Source organism: Ptychodera flava, chromosome 20, assembly GCF_041260155.1.
Source record: "Ptychodera flava strain L36383 chromosome 20, AS_Pfla_20210202, whole genome shotgun sequence".
Taxonomy (NCBI): Eukaryota; Metazoa; Hemichordata; class Enteropneusta; family Ptychoderidae; genus Ptychodera; species Ptychodera flava.
The window spans coordinates 18,699,219-18,726,963 of record NC_091947.1 but is presented as its reverse complement, the minus strand read 5'-3'; the positions used below and the strand labels follow the sequence as shown (position 1 = coordinate 18,726,963).

At 40.4% G+C, this 27,745-nt stretch overlaps 1 long non-coding RNA gene across 1 annotated transcript; it reads right to left on the bottom strand.

The window, feature by feature from the left end:
- Positions 1-12,688: 12,688 nt before the first annotated feature.
- LOC139119633 (uncharacterized) lies at positions 12,689-13,970 on the bottom strand. Its single transcript, XR_011548961.1, has 2 exons — positions 13,836-13,970; positions 12,689-12,910 (listed from the first exon to the last, which is right to left on the bottom strand). It is a non-coding gene; the product is annotated as an uncharacterized lncRNA (long non-coding RNA).
- Positions 13,971-27,745: the final 13,775 nt, after the last annotated feature.

The following is a 27,745-nucleotide window of genomic DNA, read 5'->3' as shown; positions in this document are numbered from 1 at the left end:
AGTGACATGTACTTTTGCGCGTCACGGTTTGATGCGGTTATCTGGTCCTGCGTCATGAGCGTCATCCTGGCAGTTTCCTGGTTCACTGTGGAACAATTTCTGTTTCTTTTCTTGGTCTTTCACATAGGCATTGCTGTGAAAAAAACGCTGTTCAGTCACGCGCCATGGACATGCAACGGTTACTGTTCTTAATTGCTCGCAAGCCGACATCGTCCCATCGAGTGTGAAAAAGGCATGTACTCCCAGCGCAGAGAGAGATAGAGAGAGAGAGAGAGAGAGAGAGAGAGAGAGAGAGAGAGAGAGAGAGAGAGAGAGAAGAGAGAGAGAGAGGCAGGATTAAAGGCCGGCAGAGCTCTGTATTTGGAATATACGAAAAACAAATCTCGTGCAACACGTAGAAAATCGTCTAGACAGCATTCGGTAAAATACCAAGACAGTAAAGTGAAAATATAATAAGCCTCCTACTACAATAAACAAACAAGGCAAAGTATTTCACTGCTATAAGGAGGTGTATTGATGATTGACACCAGAGTCGCGCTAGCACATGCGCAAATGGAAGTGTGTCAGTTTTTGTTGTGGAATTCAATATTTCGCTGGTATAGATGTATCGAAGTTTTATACGCTAGATTAAACACTCCAGCAAAATGGGACCATGAATGAAAGTCGTTGCCCATGACTGAACAAAAGATTGATTTTGAGCTTGGCTTCCGGAAATGTACTTGTTGCCGTCAAACTCACTTCGATTGGAATGTCTGTGACGTCATGCCGTGCTGCTTGTTTTCCAAAACACCTCATATCCCTGCACTTCGTCATCAAGTTGATAATTCCTCAGACGTTTTCATAATTAAGTGTGGCCTTTGGCGTATTTCCCCCAGCTTTGACCAACGGCTGAGCTCTTTCTGATTAATCCATGATTGGCGCTCCGTGTGTAACACTCTCCGAATGGTTCATTATTCTGCAATTTACAATCACGATGGTGTTGCTATGAGCACTGTACACACATCAGTTGCCGGGGGGGAGGGGAAGTGTCGGACACAGCTTGCTTGGCCTGCCGCTCCTCTGTATCTAATTATCGTCCAGTAAATACATTTGACGTCGTTTATCATACCCGTCGTTGTCGTATCATACATCTGTGCGAAATACCCTATCTCCTGGACCCTTTCCAGGACAGCGTGTCGACCGCATACCGTAGCTGCTGCGAGTGTTTAGGCAGGGATTATTATTTACTGCCGTGTTGGCCTGTGATTGCCATGTTGGTCGCTCTGCGGTGAACAGGGACCCGCCCCGACAGCACTAAAACGCAATGTCGTGGCAAGTGTGCGCAGTCGAGGGAGACTTGAAGCCAGGTTGACAGCCCTCACTCTCTAGGGAAATTTCCAATTTAACTTAGAGTGAAGGGGCGATGAGATTCGAACGTTATAGGCTGAGATATCAACAACTGATTTTTAATAATTGTCTATATATGACATCCCTTTTCGCTAGAGGAAGCCGCTAAAGGAATTATTTAGGAGACATTACAAGAGTTGGCCCAGCGTTGAATTCCGAGGAAGCTGGCAGACAATTTTTACGCACATCCAGTGACCCTCCTCGTCTAATGAATCGTCTGCGTTCATTGATATATAAGCCAACAAATAACAGCTAACTGTCCTTCGAGGGAAATTCATGCATAACACATCGCAGAAATTAGGATGTCATCAACCTATTTTTTTTATACCTCTTATGTAACGCTCAGTGCAATTTTATTGTAACGCTGTTGGAAAACAATAGTGCTTTCAGATTTCTCCATCATCCTTAGCTTAATCTTTTCTTCCGAAATGTTATGAAATCACACGTAATGAGATGGATTGAAGAGATAATGGGAATTAAATGCGCTTCAGCAAGTTTGATTGGCACAAGACGAGAGGCAACACATCTACGTCTTGCCCAAGGACGGATTTCACATATACAAGTATCTGCTTTCATCTACTTTTTTATTCTGCCCACGCACGATTATATAATCATACTACAATATTAGTTGATATATCCTCTATGCATGTAGCATTCACAGGTTTTGAGAGCTCGACTGAAAGGCACGTATTCGAACTGAAAAAGTCAACAAATACAATATAAAGCCCTTCCGTTAATGTTTGCCGGCGTTCGGCGATTGCACTTATCACGTAGCTTCGGCAACATAGTGATGCGGGCGTCCAAAATACATAGCGAGTTACTTTTCCAAAAACAGAAATCTGCAAAATATTCGTTTTCTGATCCGACTTTATGCTCAGCGATGCAACGCTCGGCTGGATTACGCGGCGTCACTCAGCTTCAGCTCGTCATGGGTGTGCACATACTTTTTATCCTACATTTTCATTTTTTCCTCCAAAAGCACCAGGGGGGAATATTCGTCATAGACTACAGGTGATAACTCTTAACACAAATAACTGGAGTATCATTACAAATTGCTCCAATTGCTGATGGATATCCCACTGCGCGCTCTCTCTGCTTTTGCGTTTTACCAATCCAGAATCAACAAACACAGCCGCAGCTCCAAATATCAATATTTAATTGAATTTTTTTCGTGACATGGACTACTTTTAAAAACGTTAAAGCATTTGGATCAATGACAGAGGACTTGAGCCTGCCAAGAAAGATTCCCCGGGCGCAAATAATTTCATCTTCGAGATGGCGATGCTTGCCTAACACTTTGTATAAAAATCACTGGGCTAGTCGAGACGCGCCGGCGACAGCAAATCGCTCTATATGCTGCCCAGTAAAGCTGTTGTCAAACAGTCGACCAAATTGTCAATTTTTATAGAGTTATTTTTCACTGTACAATGAGACGTACAGCAATACAAGCGATGTAGAGTTCTACCGGTGTTTCTAGGCCAAGAGTGGTGTGTGCATTGTCTCAGTCTGTCATCCATTGGATTTCCATGTCTGTCTGTCTGTCTGTCTGTCTGTCTGTCTGTCTGTCTGTCTGTCAGGCTGGCTGGCTGTCTGTCTGTCTGTGCGTATCTATGTGTGTATCTGTGTGTGTATCTAAGATGTATGTATCGATGTAAACAAGCGAAACTGGCTGCATGAATAATACAGTAAGCCCAACTTAATGCTGTGTTTGCGGCATTTGTCTAATCTGCACTCTTTCTGTTGAATTTTAACGTTTTGATGGCTAATGCAGCTCGACCGTCGATTAATGCCTGCACAAGTTGAACACAGCACGACTCATCGGCACCGTTGTTCGCATTACGCCGCTGATCGTTAGGATGTCCTTCTCTCGGAAATTTTAAATTAGCATGCCAAAAATCATGCAACGACAAATAAGCTCACGGCAAACAGTATTTCTGCTCTCAATTAAGGTCCTCACAATTAACCTTAAAATTCTGATCCATGATCTCCAAACTGTAGAATGCTCTCACTGCAGCCGAATAGTCTGTGCCATTTGAAAGTCATCTCGCTAGAGGGCGGCATGTCTGATCCGTTCGTCGCAATCCTGAAATTTGAATGATTGGTAGTTTCCAATGTATTTCCTTGATTTATAGATGCCAGAATTCTGAAGGATTAGTGCACAAAAATGGAAAAAAATATGGCAAAAAAGGCTTGGGAGGTCGTTAAAGCATCTGATGCAATCGCCAACTGTTTTCTCATATTTTTTTTCCATGCAAATAAAATGCCCAATATCATTACAGTGACTGCATGCTATTCACAAACTACTGACGGTGATATATATGTATATATTACAATCAAAGGGGCTCGACGCGCAACAATTAATGGCACAAAACATACAATTTGAAGTAATTTTATTTTTAGTAGCAAAAGTTATTATTAATTACTGACAATTGCATACTGGGTTTTCGGTCGTGAGTATCATGCTGAACGCCATTCAGAAATAACTGCTTTGTGTGGAAGACTCTAAATTAGGAACGCTCTTTATCATGAGAAATTAATTTTGCTATGGTAACGGGCTTTTCAGTGGTAACTATACTGCCAATCAGACAAAACAAAAATATTTACATGATCATGGGAAATCCACTGTATTGACGCATTCATGAAATGCCATGAGTGTATGGGGGCAAGACCAAGAGCAGACAACGCAGTGAGTTAAACTTTGTAAAAGGTAGTATATTTAGCCTTCTCTTGTTACCATGGTGATCAAGCAGTTATGTATATAGCGTACATTTTCATTCCCATCAACAACTGGAGACTCATTTCATTTCGTTTCTTTGTCTCTAATTGTGGTTAAATTTAAAGAAGAATCAACAGAAACTGGCATTTATTTGTGTATAGTATTCGCTCCTGACACACGACGCAATACCATTAACAGGTCAGTTGATCAAGGGTGTTTACCATTACATAAAGACATAAGGAATACCTTTAGAAATTGGAAATTGATATTTGCGTACAAATTTCTAGTCTTTTTTGACAACTGGTAAAATTTTGAAAGAAGGCTAATCATATAGTGCATTCCAGCCTCAAAAACATCACGCATATATATATATATATATATATATATATATATATATATGTGTATGTATGTATGTATGTATGTATGTATGTATGTATGTATGTATATATATAAAGTATTCACAGAAAGTATATCTCCCTTTGTGTACTGATCCATAAATACCTCCAATCTCCCGTGCATTGGCAATATAGATTCGATAAGCGTATTGTCGTTTCCGTCGACTTTACTGAGATCACGCGAACACGTCTGGACATCGACACGATTTGATTTGCAAAGGGACACTTATATTTTTACCGTTATTTGGAGAGCCAAAGAGTGTAACAGGTTCAACAGTTCGATGAGCTACATGACTCTGGCAATACAAAAGGGGGGAAATGTCAACATTCCAACCGTGTAAGTCAGTCAGTAACATCATTCTAAACTCTTTTTTGTACGAAAACTGCCAGTTCTTTGAAATGCGCTACCGCTGATGTGCGAGGTCTGTGAACAATTATGAAACCAAAGAACCAAATGGTGTTTTGAAGCCATGGCGCATGATCTGAACTGACACTATTTCTCTTCATCGTCATTTACCCATGCTGACGGATAAGTGGCTGACGGGAAAGCAAACGTCCGAGGCAGAATTGCCAATCATGATATAAAATTTTGTTTTTTGTAATATAAAAGAAAACTGAGCATGTTATAGAGAGAGCGGTAATTTGCTTTGATACAGGAACTGGTTCAGTCAATTTATGTCCTTTTCTTGTACAAACAACATTTCAATTGCCTTGAAACCTTATCCATCGGGATTTGCCATTTGACAAATCCTATTCACAACGGGCAAATCACAGCTCTTTGAGCTGTTATACAACCTCGAATTGTTGTGCCTGCATCGTGTGCATGCTTCTCAAATGAATTTCCACGTACGTGTGTCCCAATTTTTTTTTACAGCGTAGCGATGCAATTATGTCACGCGGTCGATCGAATTCGGCCATATGGTGGTAGATTATTTACAAAATTATTACTTTTTTTCAAAAAACTTTTACATCCTATGGATCCAGCATTCTCGCTAATTGACAGACACTCTTCACTTACTGCGTTGGTCGCTCAAATGTTCGGACCCAGTTGATGATTTTACCCGCCAGCGCCATATGGTACAGTCCTTTGTAAAAAAAAAGTAATTTCGAAACAACTAGGGCGGCATCTTCTTTACAGAACACACTCAATTTGGATTTCGCATCCGGCCTGGGTCGGCAATTGTCTTTGCCAGGCCAACAAAAGGTGGTTGATTTTTGATGAACACATACGCCGGTTTCTGTGCGTCGTCGACGCAAGAAGTGCTCTTTGTTGATGCCGACTTGTATTGAACACACGGCGGTAAATGATAGAAGTAATGCCGAAATGACACGAAAATGTTTGAATTATGATATTCTATGAAATAAAATTGTATATCAACATTGCAACATTGCTGCGCAAATTATATGATGGCATTGATAGAGATATGTCATAGGTTTACCAGATGTCATTCCAAACAACAAGTGCGCTCTCTCTCTCTCTCTCTCTCTCTCTCTCTCTCTCTCTCTCTCTCTCTGGTTTGAAGTCTGTGCGAAATACCAAGGTTCAGGAAATGATAGTGCAGTGCCCTAGGATTGACTCGTGCTGTGCCCTGATATCAAATTGCATCGGATTTACTAGTACAAAAGACCCCTTACAAAACAGGAAAATTCCCTGTAAATATGGTACACTGTTTTACCTTTCGAACCACCATAATCGCCTTTTGAAAAAAGGCAGGTACTCATAAAAGAGACGTTTCAGAGGATAAAGATCACCAAATGCTCGCTCTTTAGTAAGTGCTTTTTTACATCACATCGTATGTAAACGAAGTGTTTCAGACCTTTTTCTCGTCACATTTGCTCAAAAGAAGAGGTATTTGATAAATCTTCCTTAATTGTGCCTATTTGTATATGTTTTTCTCGCATGGCGACTCTTTGAATATGTGCATCGCATGCTCAATATGGGTACATGTACCTGTACTCGTGGGCGTTGTATGTATACATGTACGCGTGGCACAGTAATTATTGCGGCGGCGATAAACGTAGACAACATTCTGTGAAACATCAGGTGGAACTTAACTTTTTTATCTCCCACAATTTTGCATTTTGATCGGAAGATACCCCGCCATAGGACACTTTTGTCGGTTTTTTTTGTCATTGCAGTTGTTATCAATATATACATTACCTGCGTACTCCTACGGTCTGTAACATTACACGTAGGACAACAGAAACGTGGGCTCTGGCTAACAGAACGGAATCAGCCTAAAGATGACCCTTGTGTCAAGATATACAGGCTTTGCGGCTGACGCTCTGACAAGTCTCGCAATTGCTAAGTTTAATTGGAGAAAACGAGAATCGTAATTAAATAAGTCGACCAGATTCCGATGAAAGATGATACGACTTTTCGCCTTGTTAACAAATTCGACAACATGCCGACGTTCGAACCACACACCGTCACTGACGTCCACTTCTGGGGTTCAGTCGTTCATTTTCGCAGCATCTCCGCACTCCGTTCGCTCTCCCTGCGTGATTCGCGTTCAGTTCACAGCTGAGCGATACTCTATCAGCGGAGTTACGCGGCTAAGAGCGTGGCTAATTGTCGCAAATGGAGTTATTCCGAATATGTGACTTCTGAACTTGGCGACGCTGAATTAACAGTGCGAGTGCGTGCGGAATGTTCCCTTCTATTGCTAAATGCACTTAATAACCAGGCTGAATGCAGGAATTTCTGAAACGGCGCGGTGAGTGTCTATCTCCCAGCAGATTAAACTCAGGATATCTGCACTTTTCATCGTGTCTTCCCACATCTACAATTTCTCCCTCCGCGAGGAACAAAGGAAGCATTAAATGGACCTTACTGAGATGAGGTGACGGGCTTTTTACGGCTTTCAGCTGGGAATCTAATGCGAGGGAATGTCGGCCCGTGATACGGTTGTCGGCCGTCGCTAAATGATAGGGGAAACTAATCAACGATCGTGGTGAAATATAAATAGATGCATTTGTTCATTTCCACGATATCTCTGACCACGTGTGGTGGAGTGCATGCAAACGTATAAAGACAAGATATGACTCTACGACGCGAGGCCGTGCTCATCTATGGATGAAAATCTGACATCTGCCTTAACAGACACACAGCCCCAAAAAATTAATAAGGTTGGAGATATGCCACGACGCCGAGAGAAAGATTAAAATCATATTTTTTAAGATTTGTTTTGCACCTAAGTGTCTGGTTTTTAAGAAGAAAGTCATGTTTACACGGTGATGATGCACGAACCCTCACCGGTGCATACTGGCGGCGCCGCGATTTTTTCACTGTTTGTGTTTAAAATTTATTACAGCCGAAGCAATGATTGCATGGTACACGGCCCAGCTTGGCTCCCTAAGAGGGTATGTAAACCGCTTATTGCCTATAGATTTCATTCAGCTTTGGAGATGCGCAGGAGTATACTAAGCGATTACTGCCTGATTGATTGGAGTTCGAGCGAAGGTCGGTGGACGTCGGAGGGGATTATCGTGTCCTTCGGGTTACCGGGGAGCCACCAAACATGACCGACCAAGAAAAAAAACGCAAACGGCAGGGTTTCTTTCGGTGATCTTCTGGGTCACAGCTGCTTCTCCACTTATACCTTGTATTGCGTTTGGGACAAGTTGAAATTCCCTGGGTAGCTGTAGTCGGCTTAGTGTAGGAAATTCATCCACCGTACCGCTTCGGTCCTTTTTTTTTTACTTCGGGCGGTACTTTATAAGATGTGAGGTAATTTATTCACTCTGTCAAAAGAGACGCCGATGTAGGAAAAGTATCTGATACTTTTGTCAAGAGATAGAGATGAACCTGGCGTGATCAATATTAAATGAACGGGCCCTCCGACGACAGCTAAGTACAGGGCAATGCACCCGGAGACACTCCTCAGAAGTCTAAGAGCTGATGGATCACCGGCTAAGGCTGTTACGTCGAACGTGTGCAGTTTATGAAAAAAATCCATACAAACAGCAATACGATGTGTAGCAGCTCCGTACAGGACACTTGGTTTTTGTTTTCCAACACACTCCTTGCACCACCCCTGGCAGGCTCTGAAAGATGTCCGTGGTACGTTCCTTCGCATAAAAATAGAATGATACATAAATGATATATTAATAAAGTAAAAACAGCTCTCACAGCCCATTAAAAAGTCCATTAAACCTATAAACAAGCGGAGCAGAACTCTGGTCGTATCGTTATCTCCCGATGCCGTTAGCTTTTCTAACACTTTTATTTGATCGAAAGCAAAGTCCCGTGAAATGGATTATAACGTTAAATGATAATACTACAGTGCAATAGCACATGTGCAGCCGAGTAGGAATGATAGGTTGGTGAACAGCGTACGCAAAACAAATCTACTTTAGCAAAAAAAAGTCCGTTGGATAACAGGCACTTTTAATCTTCTCAACCGAAAGCAGAAAAAAAATAGGTTATCTAGTGAGCGTGCATGTTAACATGAATCATGGCATTAATTTCCAAAAATAGAAAAACACCCTCCCTCGTACGTGCTAATACCTCGTATCGTATCGGTCGACATCGCAGGCGAAGACACGTGCGGTGGCGTGAACTGGTGACGTCCACACGATATATGGTAGCATACACTGCAGCGACTGGTCTTCGGTGTCAATCACACTAACTGCGTCTCTCAAGTACGCGTGACTGTAATGATGCTCTTTATACCGCATTTATTGGACAGGTCAAACCCCCCCTCCCCACCTCCTGCAAATTTGATCGTATTAACCATGGCAACTAGGTAAAACAAATTTATCTCCGGACTTTTCAACCTGTTCTCGACTACCCATTTTTGCAACTGTTGCATAACAACCCCGCCTTTTTGAGGGACATATCCTTTTGCACTGTAGCAGAGCGAAAACAAGACAAAACAAAGCAAAAACTTAGAGCGATCTTTCGTCTGTGGCAGTCAACTACTATATTACTGAATAATTGAATGTGGAAATCCTTTCAATGGCAGCCGAATTCAATTAATGATGGTCGGGATTATTACAATTTTGCCAGTTACCCCTCAACACCAGTGAAATTTATCAGTGTATTTGCGTGTTTGCGAGATAAATTAAACTGGAACTCAGTGATTGTGTAACGAGAATTCTATCAACGACGTGTGTTTATTTTAACTTTTAATTTCACAAGTGAATGACGGAACTGAAAAAACATCACGAACAATTTTCAAATGGATTCCAGGAAGTGTGTGAGACATCAATGATACGCAAAGTCATAAAAAAGCACGAGCGAAAATCGACTCTGGTGACCTGTCAAGTGTTGTCTGTTATATGTAGCGCACAGTGACATATTTTCTATGATATTGCCATGAAAATGCCAACTGCAAGTCAAAATTGTACTACTTCACGCAGCGACAGTTTGATGACGTCACCGCTGCTCTCCAGAAAGCATTGGATCCATAAAAACATGCGCCGTTCAACGCACTGTTGCCCAGAACTACAGAAGGCACCGTGGGGCAGCGGTTAGGGTACCGGACTCACTATCCGAGGATGGTGAGGTCAGAGTCGAGACGTGGTAAATCCAGAGCAACGGACTCACTGTCAGACGATGGTGTGCTCGAGATGGTGAGTTCGAGACTCCAACACGATGTTGTGCCCCTGAGCAAGGCACTTTACTCCTCATTACTCCATTGGGTAGTGGGTTACGGGTACCCCATCGTATCATTGGGTTCGCCTGTTGGATGAGTAATAAATAAATAAATAAATGGATAAATAAATAAATAAATAAATAAATAAATAAATAAATAAATAAATAAACTACGCTTCATAATCATCGATAAGCCCAAGTTTTATTAATAATAATAATATTAAGGTAGAACGCACCTCGGGGACAGACATTCGGGCTCTCAAACTTTTACAATTCTCTTCTGATATACCACATGTTGGGGTTCATTTTAAAGCTCTTGGTGAAAGGAAACTTTTCACCGTCTTAGTTTTTCGAAATACGAAAATTTTTATTTTTCTCCATAGAGTTAACACAGGGATGGCGGCCATTTTGAATTTCTAACATCGGTAAATCTTGGGTAATTTGTTTCTCTAGTACCAAAATTTGCACGGTGACCTCCTATTTTTATTCTTGATTTTGAAAGAGAATGATTGAAAGATTCCTTAAGGAAAGTTTGAGCAAAAGTTTAAGTCTTTCACTTTCGAGGTAAATACTACCTTAATAATATTGGGTTCTTATATAGCGCACATATCCACAAGTATATGTGATCAAGGCGCTTTACAATTATTACATTAAGATATTTTCTCACTTCAACTAATTATTGGAAAAAGTAAAATTTCACCGCTTGAAATACAAAAGCTGACATTTCGTTTAGTTAAGGGAAATTTTTAGGTTTTGCGACAATTAGTGCTGTCTATCGAAAAAAATGTGATACAAATTTGAAGCAAAAAACTTATTTGAACAAATATTCCAAAATACAATTTTTTGCTCTTATCAAAAGAATGAGAGAAACAGAGCCTACGGTACATGTAGTGACTTTAAGTTTCATCGTTTTTGTCACAGAATATTGCGGCAGCACTTGACATGAAGATTATCCGCCTTGCCGGAAAGACGCATTGCGGACAACATGCTGTGTTATTGGTGGCAACCGAACTCTAGTCCTGACTAAAGTTCAAGTTCACTTACGTACAGTATATAGGCTCTGTTGAGAAGCAGAACGCTAAATAGGCATTTCGACCATGATTTCGGAAGGGAACAAAACGTAAGAATCCACAAACGAAACTCACATACAGTGGAAAATACATCCGCGGTAATATAGGTTATTGTAGTTTTTGTCCGAAAATACAAACAATACAATCACCCTCCTCCTCATAAACTCAGTATACAATGGTCTTTTCGGAAATTAGTTCAATGCAGTAAATATTTGCAGGTGCCATTTTGGTGATTTTTAGTAGTTCAGAAGCACTCATGCCCAAAGAAATGCAGCACTGAGTATGCGCATCTGAGTGATAAAAGATAGTCGAATACAACTCGATTTAATCTCGCGTGACTGACCAATCGCAGCAAAGAGACTACCGAATACCTAAATGTTTATGAAAAAGGGTAAACGGTGTACTAACACAGTAACAGAGAACCAAGTTTATGTACAACATCCGATAATTTGATACTGAAGCGTGAGAATTGCACGGCTTGAGCTAAATTAGATAATTAAGCGGCAGTTTTGAACTCCATAGCGCCCAATTACACGTTAGTTGCAGGACCTGTACGATTATGCTCTACAGATTTTACGAAATCAAATCAAATTAGGAGAATTCTTTGTAAATTAAGAATAAGGGAGTCCGCAGCTAGGTCCTTTTTTGCCCGACGTTCTTGTAAATGTCTACCGCAGCAATCAAATAATCCAGTTTACGCAATTTGTTTAATGACAGGCCGGTATAGATGTCTATTTTATTCGATGGACAGGGTGGGGGTAAGGAGGCGAGGATGGGGTAGCGCTACAGGCCTAGTATCTCCGGCAATATAAGGTCTATCAGAATGACACGCATTTCGGCTTTTAGCAGAATTATCTGTGGTAACGATCTAACAAGCTGTGAAGCTAATCAGACAGAGATAATCCCACGTGCGCAGTGAAATCGGCTTCATCACTGCCCATTGGCACACAGCAGCAAAAACACGCAATCAGGCAGTATTATAAAGCGTTCGCTCCCACTCTGTGTCACGATCAAATTTTCCACACCTCTGCCGGGAAAATCAACTCAATTAGCGAGTGCATCGCCCCCTTCAACACGCCTGTTGAAGGTTTTCAATAAGCAAGCCATAAATTACAAATACCGCTCTTCCAGGCCCCTGATTTTGAATTTCTTTCAGTATCCAATACTGGTACAGCTTCATAGAGACATGTGATTGTCTCAGTGCGCATCCGTCTAGCTACATACTTGTAGTACAGTCTCTTTGTATGGAGGGACTGTGCGCGGCGGTGGCAGTCTCTGGACGGGTGGGTACCCACGCTCGTTAGCAGAGTTTGAAATGTACCCCTTTTCCCAGAATTTTTCTCTGAAAAACACCCCCTTTTTGGGAAAATCTGGGAGAAAATCACTGCGAAAAACACCCCTTTTTTCCGATATCTGGGAGATTTTACCTAAATGTTTGCCAAGACATTTGAATACCATAATTTACCAATTTCAAAGCAAGTGTGCTGACTCTTGGTGAAAAAGGAACACATAATACACTAGCTTAGCATGGGTTGACTTTGTGTTTGATGTGCACAGTAACAGACTGCCTTGTTCAATGTATGCTTAGTAACATAATGAAAACTTGAAATACAGTGATCGTTCAATGTTTTGTCTTCACCATATGTTCATCAGTCACACTCATATACAATCACTTTTCTGATCCATTTTGATCTTGTATTAGTTGATGGCTCTTGAGTTATTAGACATCATCCGTCATCTGTAGCTGCAAAAACAAAAATCCTTTTGTAGTAAAATCACTTGTAGCTAAGGGAAATTTGCCACCAGCTACAACCATTTCTTTCACTGAATTTCAGCAAAGATTGGATAAATAGTACTCTCTGCTTTCATGTATCTATCTATCTAATACTGCAATCTCAACTGTTAATACAACTATATGTACTACAAAACACTACATGTAAATGTCAGTAAAATAAACCGGGTACAATCTACTGAATAACAGTTAATTCAACTAGAAATACTTCTTAGTACAAAACACCACATGCAACTTTTATTACAATAACCTGAACAGATAATCTACCAAATAAATGACAACCAACCCAAAGAGAAATACTACTACTACAAAACACCTCATGCAAGTGTTAGTACAATCTATAAAATGACAACTGGTTCAACTAGAAATAATGGTAGGCATTCTCATGTTGATTCTCTGACTTGAGTTGACCAGCGATGCCTTACAACTCGTAAGCTAGTAGCTATGGACCAAGCTGTGATATCGCAGTGGTGTTGTGGCGTCCATCGAACGCGCTCGGGTCAAGGGTCATCGCCACAGACCTTGGCCCGAGCGCATTCGATAGACGCCACAGCACTGGGCCGCTACGATATCACAGCCACTATGGACCAAACAGCACAGCTAGCTACATTTTTGCTGCGGATCCGTAGCCCTACGTATACCACTCCCTTTGCTGGTTGTGTTGGGGGAGTCCCCCAACACAACCAGCAAAGAGTTAGTTACAACCAGCAAAGAGTAGTTACAATCACCTTCACGATGTGATGTACGGTTCTCCCGGGACGGTTCTGGAGTCCCCCCAACACAACCAGCAAAGAGAGTGGTAGGGCTACGGATCCGCAACAAGCTGTACATTAATTTATTAATTTATGCGTTTCGCTAAGTTTTTGAAAAGACTTACTTGACTCGGAGAACTCACTTTCCAACATTTGAATCACTCCTGGAATCACTGTGTGTACTCCAGGTACACATCCACAATAACCGCATCTCAAACTGTCATTTTCACTGACAAATTCCATGCAATTTCTGCACAGGTTTTGCATCTGATTAAGAACACCTCTACCATCGGACCGCCATATTGCTAGCCATACAGGAGGTTGTTGTTGGATGTTGAATTAGCTATCTCCCCCCCCCCCCGGTAATACAGCGTATCAATTCATAAAACACAAGAACAAAGTTAACCACCACAGGGACGGCCACTGGATTTCTAAACAGCCAGAACATACTAAATTTTAATCGAACTGATTTGAGGGGTGGGCACGTAGTTACAATCACTTTCACAATGTGATGTACGGTTCTCCCGGGACGGTTCTGGATCATGACTTGGGGGGACCGCTGCTGGGTTTTACTCTCTCGAGTGAGAAAGCGTCTTGGGAGGAGAACCAGACCTATTCTCGGAGGGTGATCTGAAAAAGTGCCCCTTTTTCTCGATTTCACGGACCTAGATGTCTCCGTGATTTCCGACTAAAATCACCCCCTTTTCCGCGAAATTTCTAACGAGCGTGCGTACCCGGCTGCTCCGAGACTGCCACCACCGGGGACTGTGCGCGGCGTGCAGGTTCTTCATAGAGCAATTACTGGGACTTTGGGAAGTAGTGCGTTCTACGCGAGACGCAGGGCGCGTTAACTTTTAACTCCGATGACAAAATACCACGCACGATGTTTGGCACTAATGACCAGTGAATGTGAAAGTTTTCTTCGAGGAAACGCCGTGTTCTGGTCACAATGAAATGAAAAGTGTGGTGTCAGTAACGAAGTATCGGCGACTATATCGCAACGTATTTGAACTTTTCATATTGAAAGCAAAACAAAGCAAGTAAACAGACAAACAAATAAACAAGCAAGCAAGAGTGCACAAGAAAAGATAATGAAGCGAACAGGACGAGCATAAATTTCAATGGAGTGAGCACAACACTGTCCAGCACTGCGCAGAACACCTCATCATATAACACTACACTGCTCTGCTCTTCATCACATTACGCTGCGCTTCCCTGCGCTGCACCGCACCACAGTGAACGTGAAATTGTGCTTTCCTACACTGCACTGCACTATACTGCAGTGCACTACACTACACTTCACTACACTACACTACACTACACTACACTACACTACACTACACTACACTACACTACACTACACTACACTATACTACACGCTTCGAACATATCTATTGGTGACGTACCACTCAACACATTACAACATGGTCCGCTTTTAAACATGCAGTCATTGTCATTTTTTTAAATATTTATCAAAATCACCGAGACGTACAACGTGCGATATTCACTTCTCTACAATAGGCTTAACTCTGAGGAAAAAAAGTCATTTAGTGCTGAGCTTCTTCCTCTTTCTTAAATTTGTTATGATTGTATCCCTTTTTATCTCACACAAGTCAAGTCATAGATATTATGTCCGAATACTCACTTGGTGTTTCACCTATTCATTATTCAACATTTCAACACTAACCAATTTTACTTTAGATGCAAACCATACATACATACATACATACATACATACATACATACATACATACATACATACATACATACATGTCATACACGTCAGCAATGTTATTTTATTGCTCACGTCGGTGCAATGTGACGGAAAGCGTTTTTTTTTCTCTGCAGCTGTTGGACAAGTTAAAGCTGTTTTTAGCTGAGAAAGAGCCAGCACCTCGTCATCGCAAATCACGAAGCATCAGAACTTGGGCTTCGGGTCTACACCTCCCGATTGGTGATTATTACCCTTTTTCTGAAATCTGCATTTTAGTCGATGCAAACACTTGTGACCTTTTGAGTGTCTCAGCCATAGACTAATTAAAAGTAGATATTAGCGTCCCCTGGTCGTAAAAGTCACGAGAGCTCGCAGCCAACAGTCGTTGACATTATACATCATTAGAGCTGTCACAGCCCAGTGTACATCGAAACTGAAATCCCTGGTGTAGTTGAACGCACATTCGAATGGCCTTCTTAAGAAAAAATAAATCCAACGGCATCAAAATCTTCTACATGAGTGGTTTGGTATCATAAAATGTCTTTTGCGCATTCCGTAGATAGTGACTGGATCACAGGTGGCCTCTGGGAAATGATACTAGGATCCTAGTGAGGATCTGGTCGGATTATTAAGTGAAAAATAAGAATCTGTCAGAGGGATATAATGATGGCAAGCGTATTTGGAAAACCTATAACCTTGAAGCGTATGTCAAACATGTGGTTTTGAGAGTGTTAGTACATTTATTGGAGATTAAATCGCGATGGTTCCCTTTTCAGTGAACTCTTAGACACACCGCACGGCACAGGGAATCGTGAAATTACTGTAGGTAGAGGAGAGATAGATTAATTTGAATGAAGTGCTCGGAAATGGATGGCTGGGAGTGTGGCTTTAGAAAAAAATGTACTTCTGCCAATCGGTCCGGAGGAAATTAGGTTTCAGCTTCATTCATTGTGTGAGAAATAAGAAAAGAAATGATACCGTTTGCATCAGAATGCGCGCTTCTTCGACCACAGAAATTAATTTGCGATTAACTGGATTTCTCTTTCTCCATGTCACACCAAAGCCATCATTCGTCACCGCGTGCACCTTGGCCCTTTTCACCGAGTGGTCGGCACGCGAAATGATTTCATTGGTTGTGATTTGGGGCAAAATTAAAAGAGATTTCAATAGCGAGGAAACTGTGTGGCAAGTTGAAGATTAATCGCGTAGAGGTGGAACCAGCAGGTGAAAGCGACATTTAGTACAAACGGTTGACGTCAGTGAAATGGACATCGTTTGTTTATTATCATATCGTGAGTGTTGCGGGTTAAGCGGAGATGTAGTCTTGGTGCCCACGAACCGAACTACAGCCGCCATACTGTCTTGTTGGCAGGTGCTGTCTCCCAACGGTTTTCTCATGACTTAATTTTCTTTTAATTCATTGTTGAACCACAGCTCGTGTCGGAGGTCCTTGGGTTGCCGGCAGCTGTGATCGACTCGCTGTGCGAAGATGAAACCCGACCCGATGAACTGGCGTGGCTCCCTAGTGCTGAACCGGCAATCAATACTCGATGCATTTCAAGGACCTGAGAGAGATGTTAAAGTTCGATTTGGTATTCTACAACTCGTCAAGAGGGCACTGTAGACAAGTCCAACACGCCTCAGCATGAATGTTGGGGAAAACAGGGCCGCTAGGAGACCAGACTTTTTTTTCTTTCTCAGAGCGATTTTGGTATCCTGGAAATGCCATACATGTTGCACGCATCACAATAAATCAGATATGTCATAACTAATATTTTTCATACTCCCGCGGTACTGAGTTCAGAGGTTACGGTGACAGCTTCACCTCACATATGGTACGGCGTTTCTCGGCACTCTTCAACAGCCCTCCACCACGCGTTGCCATAATTTTGAACGGATTACACTCAATGAGGCATCAATAATGTGTACACAGGGCACCGCGTGTCGAAGTTGGTCGAACTGACGCATGCTGGTAGTAAAACAAGATTCGAACTGTGACCGCAATTAAGTGTTTGGAAAACATACCCGTTCAAAATCTATCACCAATTGTGTTTGACAAAAGCAAATATGGCAGAAAAGGGCTGCATTTTATATATTGAAACACCGTAACATCTTCAACTATTTTTATATTCATATACTGCAACATATGGCACATAATAGCCGGGCAAATGGGAGATGAATGGAACGCGCAGTCGACAACTTCCGCACGATCATATATCATTCGTATTCGTTGTGACACGACGCAACAGATGTGTTTGACCAATATTTTACTAGCAAATTGGGTGGAACGGAATATTTGGCCTAGACAGAATGTTTTGATGACTTTAGTGGTTTAAGTAGTGTTCTATATCTCATATCTTGACCCTCTTTAGTTTGATTGATAAAATGGATAATTCCGCCTGACGCCCAAATTAATGTTTAAGGGGATGTCTATTTGCCTTAGCAAGTGCGGGATTAGGGTGTTTTCATCATTTGTGTTTAACAGTGGTTTGTTATGGCAGACACTCTTTAAACAAGGGAAAAAACATTGTGGTCTAGTTATACGTCAATGGATAGGCCTTTTTGAGGCGTTCAAACTGAAATTTCATAAATTTACTTTCTAAATAAACCCTAGCATTTGGGCATGTAAATTAGTTTTTTTATCATAACACTAAGCTAGTTCCATACCAATTATTTTACGCCATATATCTCCACTTGGTATTGCTCTGACGAAATTATAAGCGGCAAGCAAAAGCGTACATAATTGAGTCGAAAGTTAATTTTGTGTCACTACAGCTATTGAGAGAACTGCCCTTGAAAATTGAAGAGAATTAAGCTATCTATTGCGGTGGCTGTGAACACAACTCATAACGTCCATTAAATTGTTCATTTTCATTAAAAATATACTCAATCACTTGCATCGGTCATACGCCAATGTCACGTTGTATTAAGTGTTCAGACTTCACTTTTACCTGAATTTCACATTTACCCTGTTAAGCTTTGAACTTCCTGGCAACGATTTCCCCTCATAGTAGATTCTTGACCCTCAAGACTGTAAACAACCATACAACGGGTCAAGCCATCGCACATACTTCGAAGCATCCTGTCCACTTCAATAATAATAGTTGCCATCACCAAGCACCAAATCGAGCATATAGTTTGTTAAATGAAGCACCTTTGAATTATCTTTAACGGTGGAAGAGTGTCACTGAACATAACTGTATAGTTGCAAGAATGCACGCTTCACTTATTTCGCCTCGTTATAATTTATCTTCCATTTATTCACAACCGGACAGGCGTTTTAGGGTCATGAAGATGGTGTGAAACTGTCTTCACCAATTATTTTAAAAAAGATTAATCATTTGCTTGGTTGAGGGAAAGAAATTAGGTTTGCATTCAGGTCTTAATTATTTTTTTGCCATTTTTCTGTGATTTATTCTTCCACGCAGAGTAAGTAATATTATTATTTGTTTTGGATGTTGACACGGGAACAATGCTATAATGAGCTTCAGCTATAATGGGGTATGATTTAAACCAAACATATCTTTCATGAAGCATGGGGCCACGCTGATGATTGAAGAGAAAGTGCCAAGACCATTTCCAGCTATTTGAAGGGACAGTTATCATACTAGACGAGTGCGTGCAAGTCCAGCCGTTGGTAATATGGACTGAATATTTTCAGAAGACAGCGCCATCTTGTGTAACAGACCTAAAAATCAAATAGCGTTCTTTTTCCGGTGACCGACTGACTACATCAACCCGTCACTGTCTGTCTGTCTTTGCTTGTCTTCGTCTTTATATCACGCTTTTCTGCGGTCTGACTGACTGTATCTGTTTCTTTTTCTATCTCACCATATATGTCCGTCTGTTGTCAGCCTCTGTCCTCAATCTGCCCTCATTCCTCCCGTATTCCTGTATCCGTGCCTTCCACACGCCTGACTCCTTTCGTCCGAAAACCAAGCCTGAATGTAAATACCATAAAAGGGACTCTGAAACACTATAGTTCTGCTAAGCAACTGTCATCGCTATCACCGGTACAGATATGCACAGACAGAAATGCAGCTACTCAAAATGAATTATAATTCTTGTTCGCCGTTTTTACTTTCATATACACTGCCATCATTACAACTCTGTATGACCTCATCACGTATAAAACAGACTGCAAAACAGTCCCTTCGTATAACAGGTATATATTAAAGCATTCTCAGACTGTGCATAGCTTTTTTTAATGATTATCTTCTTACCGCATTGTATTCGAAGCGCTCTCCATGAATTATTGAAACGGAAATTGAAGAGGATGGGGCCATGGGCTCGCGAAGGTCAAATCTGTTCCCAAACTTGAACTGCCTTTCAAAACTCTATTTGAAATGATTTCCTTTGTTTTCAAAATTTCGTCCTATGCTCTCTGCAACACCTGCACACCAATTTCGAAATGTTTCAACGTTTATGCAACTGCATTAATCTTTTTTAGTTTCAATACAGTACATTAAGGGTATTCGTAGATACCATGTCAATGTCTTCCAAGATCAAACAAGATATAAATTCTCTAGGAGAGCGAATTGCAACACATAGTTGTCTATTGTTGAAATATTATATTTGTCGATTAATTTTACAGCAGGGAGCGTCTGAGTGACTTTTGACCTTTGTATAAAGAGACGTGTTAAACTTTACGTCATATCCTTCGTATGTATGGCACTGTCTCACGTGACCCTGTAAATTGATGTTGTAAGAATAAATAATAGCCCTATTCGCTTCTTAAGTGTATTGTTTCGAAATTTGAGAGGGGTTATTTCAGATTTTTAACGATGACGTCTTTCTATGAACACACCCGAGAGAAGGATGTAGCAGATGTCTCTCGAGGCTTTCCCATCCGAGTGCCGACCTTAAGAGTCGCTGTATATAGCCGAAGGAAAACGCGTATATGATATTTCATACTTCACCTCGTTTATGTAGAACTAAAATTAAATATACCCTGCTTTTTTCAACCTCTTTCCCATGTAAAAGTACTTTGAGTAGGGAAGCGCAAAACGACATATCTCAAACCAAGAGAGACATTTACCAAAGAATCGACTATCGAGATGTTTGAACAACTAATTTTTTTTCCCAGAAGGAAAGGTTTTATTCAAGGTCCGACTGTTGAGTGTAAAGGCCAGTAGTTCTCAATATTTATGATTTTTTTCTCTATTTTTTGTATGTCAATTGCAAATTCTTGTTCTACTCCCCAAAATCATGTTTAAATTTCTACTATTCAGCTTGCCAACACAGCGTCTATAAGTGTAGAACACACTGCTATTGTTTACACTTTAACTTCTAGTCCGGACCGGAATTCACACGTTATCAACAACAATGCAGTGTACACATGTACAGGTGCAGTTGACAAGCTGATTACTATTTCAACATGCTTTTGGGAGTGGAACAAAGACCTGTAATTGACATTAAAAATAAAAAGCAATAGACAGTCGGACGGTACAGCCACTGGCCCTCTAAGTTCAAGAGTTGAAAGTTTCCTCATGCCACTGAGAGCGATTATCATCGACTACTATTTTGTATACAGCTGGGATGACTGCGGCTCTATTTACGTAGCGATTTCCTCGCCTCAACTTTTTACTGCCATCCAACTACACCAAAGGTGAAACTGTCCCACGATGTCCATGAACTAAAGCGACCCCTATTATCGGTCAATTAGGATCACCATGACCGCGGGGGAAATCAACAAAACGCTCGCTTGATCTGGCGATGAATTTGAACTTTTCAATCTAGGTGGCTCAATCAACCCGTAAAAGACATTAATCCCTACCGTAATGAGCTCAATTGCAACGCAGCGGCGGTGGAAATTAAATGCTTGTTACCGTTTCTAAGAGAAAGAGTTCCATCGTTTATGACTAACTGTTTCGAGAGAAATGTAATGTTAATTAAAACAGTTTTTCGGTTCTTGTTTTGGAATTCAGCATTTCATTGTGTTATGGTATGACATTGTATGACATTGTGAGACATCGAGGGAAAAAAAGCCCCGCATACATAAAATATTCGCAAAAAATCAATTGTACCATGGACACACACACACGTACGTGTACATGGTCACAAACACATACATATTATCCACGAGTACATCCATGCGACTCACATGCCAAAGTGTTACCTTAAGCCTGTAAGAAGGTAAGTAAGTAACGGTTCACTTGCTGGCGGTTACAGCCAGACCGATAGCGTGGTTTGCATTATACTTGGTGTTTATAGTCCCAGCATCTAACAAGTGATGGTTCCAAGTAGTACTTTCCATAAGGTCAAGACGTATTGTATATCCTGCTAATATGTTCAAGCCACGATTTTTCTTGTTTGGTACATGCAACACCCCATGCACTCTTGTCGTGCTCAGCCGCCGGCTCACCAGAATTGACACTCACCAGTAAGATATCATTACATTTACTTACAGTAAATGAAAATTGATAGACCAATAAAATCCTCACATATCATTTTACGCTCACTCCTGTTGTCATATAATAACTTCGACCAAGAAAAAAATTAAGGCACGATATATTCTGGTGAAAGTGACGCGGTTGTCGCTTTTGTATTTCCTGGAATTCATCAGATGCATTGAAGGTGATGGGGGGGGGGGTGGTTATATTTTTAACGCCTTCTGACGAAAGCTGTTTTCCTTGAAGAAACTACAAGTGCATTGGAACACTATGATCTAAATGATAAAAAGGTCAGTAGCTATTGTATTAACAATATATTATAAGAGCTCCCTCTCCTCAGCGTTGGATGATGTCGACACTGTGTGATAACTCTCAGTTGATATCACTATCCCCAGATTTATAATACGAAGATGCCATTCGTTATTCGCCATTCGTCCAGAACTCTTTTCAGCACAAACGACTGCTTTCGGTCTTTCTCTCGAACACGTATGTAGTCCTAAAACTATATGCAAATTTTAGAGCTATCAACTCAGCTTGTTTTCACTTTGCCTTCTGACCGCCGCGGCTGGACAACTTGCTAGTTCCTATACCGTTATGACACTGTTACTTATTCCATGACTTAGCAATCGGCTTCAGACTTCATTGTTACTCATTTTTTTATTTTCCATAAACAAACAAACAAACAAACAAAAACAAAAATAAATAAATAAATAAATAAAGACATACAGGTCACCCGAGGCAAGTATCGGAGCAGTACGGAGAAAGTACTTTGTTTGGCGAGGCAAACTGTAATAAAAGCACAAATACAACACAAATCGTAAAAATACGTTTTGGAATCATGCATCACTCGCTCGTTACGTGCCTTACTGCAAAACTCTCGCATGGCAGTGCACGGGGTCTCCTTCTCCACAAACTTGCAAGCAGGACAATGTTATAGTTACTTCGAGTCGTCCTTGAGCGGAAGAGAGTAATTACTGCGACTGAAATTGTATTGCGGATATTTCGTCCCATAACTGTGATAAACGTAAAATAAGACGGGGATTGTCCATGAAGCTATTTATGCATGAGATTCAATTTCGGATAAGCTATTCTTGAATCCATGGGGAACCACAGTAATTTACAAAGTTAGATGCCGCAATGTGAGTCATGGGATTAATATCTAAAATAAACAGATTAATTTTGTTTTTTGTAGTTTTTTTCAAACGATGAGTGCAACTTGCCGACAGTCCATGATAACGGCGTGACCAAAAGGTAGTTAAGTGTTTATGATGCTCGGCGTCTGGAGATCATATTCCCCTGTATTATCTAACTTCGCGTTAGTTTGCCGAACTATCTTTCCAACCGTACTCACTTCTGTTTACTTTCATGATTCAATGATCACACGCAAACATTAGCCGCCTATGATGTGCTATTAAGGTAGAACGCACCTCGGTAACAGACATTCAGACTCTCAAACTTTTACAATTCTCTTCTGATATACCACATGTGGGTGTTCATTTTAAAGCTCTTGGTGAAAGAAAACTTTTCACCGGCTTAGTTTTTCGAAATTCGAAATTTTTTTATTTTTCTCCATAGAGTTAACACAGGGATGGCGGCCATTTCGAATTTCTAATATCGGTAAATCTTGGGTAATTTGTTTCTCTAGTGCCAAAATTTGCACGGTGACCTCCTGTTTTTATTCTTGATTTTGAAAGAGAATGATTGAAAGATTCTTTATGGAAAGTTAGAGCAAAAGTTTAAGTCTTTCACTTTCGAGGTGCATACTACCTTAAGATACAAAAGTAGTGACTTTGGTCCATTGTGTCCAACAGCATCGAGTTTCATTTGAATATCGTTGACAAGGACAGTAGTATCACAGTACTTGAGATATCCCATGATTTATTGCGACCTTTACTCTCAGAGATTCCGCAGTAAAGTCCCGGCATGTCTCCCATGGATAGACCAAATTTAGATCAGTTTTTATAAATTCTGGAACACGATTTTCATCAATTTCTATCTTCAAGGATTTGAAAAAGAGGTTTGATCGAGGAAGAAGGTAGCATATTATTTGTAAAAGTTTACAAACACGGTGTCATCAGCTTTTTAGAATAGTGTAAGGAAAAGTTGAACCTGATTTGTCAAAGAAAACTATATCTCTTTTATCAAATGGATATGACCACAGAAATTTATATGTTAGCTTTTCTTCTGAAGAATGGCTATTTCAGTCGGTGAAAACTTACTTCCCAAAAGTATGGCATCTTTATTATCAGTAGACCACGACTTTTGTTGTTATTTGACAGTGATTTTAGAAATTTTACTGTAATATGTGAATATCTTTTTATTGGGTGAAATAAATATTGATATGCTTCAAATAATTGCTAATATTTATATCAGAAAAAAGTTATTCGACAGTCAACCTTCGAGGGTATGGATCAGAGAGAAGTGTGGGTAACCTGTAGAATAGTCTCTCTAAGGCATCACATAGATGGGACGTTGAACATCTTTATGAGACGACTGCAGGTTAAACATAATTTGCTGAGTGAGCAACAGTGGTCGTGTTAGGTTCTCTATGATTGGTCCATTTCCTCAAATTTCTATGTTTAGCCTAACCTATGGCCAATGGCATTCATTACATCTTCTGACATTTGCTCCCTCCTCTGACTGTATAAGGTCAACACTGAATGTTTCCAAGGGGCACTTCGGAAGTCGTCATCTCACTGACTGTGAGATTTATGTATCTTTTTTTAGAAAGTTCACCGGTCTGTAGGACAAGAAGTTATGATACGACGGACTGGCCGTGTAGAATATTGCGAGAACGCCATGACTTATAACGGCAATCGTTCGAAGGATGGTATCATACGCCTCAAAACACCTGTTTTCTGTTGGTCACGTTTTATGTAAACCAGTCAATGGCCAGGTCATCCAAAACTTGGTGCTTTTAGTTTACAGTAACACAACACCGTGATCTTCTATATCAAACGATTTTTGAATGTCGATATTTACCATCCCCCCTATTCTGCCACTTAGGTTTGCATAGGTGCTCGACGTGGTCAGTAATACGAATCCAGCACAGAGAGGTAAATAGAAAGCTTTATCCTAAGAGTGGTTGGATTCTAAACGAAAGTTTCATTTTAAGAGAAATGCATTAAGACTTTTACACTTTTACATGTAACTGATATTGAAAAATCAAACTTAGAATAGACACTGATTTGTAGTCACTTTTAAAAAGATTTCATATTCTTCTTCCTGGAGAACGTCGACTTTTTTTCAAATCATCTGAACGACTTTTATGAATTTAAAGACCTGTTTCACAAGCTAACTGATAACTTCGGACATGTTTAAGCCATTCATATGTTCTAACAAATTGACTACTAAGCCTTTCAATGTTCTGCCATTAGTGATTTTAAAAACGCTTGAACACCAATGGCCATGCTTGTTCACCAAAAACGAAAACGAAGACAAATTATATTACCATGCCCTGTCCATTGCGTTTTAATTGGTCGAGCTGCACCACGTGACTGCCCACAAATACACAGTAAAGGTTTGTTTTCATGCCCGTAAATATGAATAATATCGTAAACATGGTAATTTTACGGCTAAAACGAAAATTGTGATTTGTACAAAGATCATAATCAACCACAAAATAGAATGGAGCATTTGTGGGCCAAGTTTAGACGCTTTTTTCGAACAAATCTCCGGATTTGTAAACTTTTTGCAGCGCGCTCTACTCACAGACAAGTTCTGGGGCCCCGTTGTCGTTTGCACGGGAAATTTTCGTAAATTTTAACGGTTTTTCGGGGTTCGTTGACAATATAATTGAAATAATAGACTCCGCGCTGACCATTAACGTTTATTTACGGGTGCGGGCGAGAGGAAAGCCAAATTAACGGGCTCGGCAAGCCTCGCCCGTTAATTTTTGGCTTTCCTCTCGCCCTTGCCCATAAATAAACGTTAATGGTCAGCGCGTCGTCCGTTATTTCTATAATATCAAGTCAACATTTCCAATACGATAATGCTATTTTCATCATGCAATGGTAGAATCATTCAAAATTACAAAAAATTTTATCATTTTAAACTTATCATTTATAGTATTTATTTCGGTGTCAAATATTGATGTACAACATGTGGCACTTCCAGGGCAATTTTAAAGCCAATTTCTCATCTATCAAAATAAAACCGAAGTTCTATCATTAAGAATGTCTAAACAGCGATTCTAGGAATATAATATTTTTACTTTCAAAAGTCAAGGAACCTACAAAAATTATTCTGGCAGAGAAGCATCAAATATATATATATGATCTAAATCTACTTTTTTACTGACATATTCAAATTTTTTGTCTGTCAGGTCAGCTCTTTCAGTGGCCCGTCTTCCAACTGTATCACTCTGTGAAAAGTTCGATCCAAGTGATTTTCTCTATGAATCCTGGAGATTATAAGAGAGACACAGAGTTGGATGCGTTGCTGTATGTCTCTTTTGTTTTTATTGAAACTATAGTTAATACACGATTGTATATTTAGTTTAATATTTTATTCTTGATTCACTTACAGAAATACTTTTGCTCCACTGAGTTAATATATTGTGAGCAATTATCAAATTTATTTTTCGAATAACTTAAACTCAACTGAATTTGGTCGGTTGTGGCTGTCGAATCGCCAAGCTCGCTCATAGTGCATGACCGTTACGCTGGTAATAGTAAGACCCTTGAACTTGTGCAAGGGCTCGTTGAAGAGTGCTATGAAGTTTCATTCCGAACTCCTCTCTCACAATATGTATGTATGTGCCTTTTTGATGGTGAACTCTATGCTGTGGACTAACATTCTCGATGAGAATCACTAAAAAAAATCAATGACACCGTGGATGTTAACGTTCCTGGACAGGCTAACTAACTCTTACACCTTGTTCGTTTATTCATATTTTTGTGTTAAATCCACTATAACACCATCGGCCTATTCGGAAATGCAAATTGCAGAATACTGGAGACCAAGTGCGAATTGTCGTAAGCAGCATTAAATATGAATGACGGGTCATTAGTTGACGACGAAATCAATAATTCACGCGGCCTATCTCTGTTTCGGACTAATAAATGCGTCACGGAAAAAGTGAATATCTCTCCAAAATGAAGACGGCACTATATTATGAATGGAACTGTTATGAAGCGATTTTCTTACAAAACTCCGCCGCGGGGTTAAGATAAACCAAACCGTTGAAACGACTCAAACAGTTCCGTCACGTATGACGTCAATGGTGTTACTTGGTCTTCTTAGATTCCCGTATTTTGAGAGATTTATGGGGCTCTTTTAATAATCTGCCAAAAGCTACTGATATTTCTTCGTGAAGATTAAGACCAAGCGACCGAGAAATAAATGGCTTTTTGCAACTGCTTTAGCTGAACGAATGATTCGGACGGAAGTACAGCTGTTTCCCTTGGCTTCCTACATGAACAGAAATGACTTGCGGGGGTCTTACATCGGCCGACAGCCAATCAGTGACATATTGAAATCACCCCAGCTTTTCAATCATTCTGAATAAACAAAAGTACAAATTTCGGAGGTGAGCTTTGCACTTCATAGTTTTTCTCGGTTTGTTTGAATGTGGCTGCTCTACTCTTAAGACATAATGATAGAAGAGGGCGGGGCAGGTGTGTAAACATGTGCACATACACAAACATTCTCAAGTAACAGTTGTTTCGTTTACTCTAAAACTCATGATGTGAGCAACAAAAAAGTATGAGCTCGGGTATAAATTCATACTTGTATTAAGGTGAAGTACTACGAATTACGTCAAAATTAGGTTGTGGTGTCATTTTTTTTGAAACTTTGCACAAATATTCTTGGAGGTTGTGCAAGTGCAAAAATGAAATAAAAAATGGGGGTCACCACGCTCGTTTCCATGGAAACGGACGTTAAAATGGCGTCGTTAGAAATAAATAAAAATGATATAATTCACTTA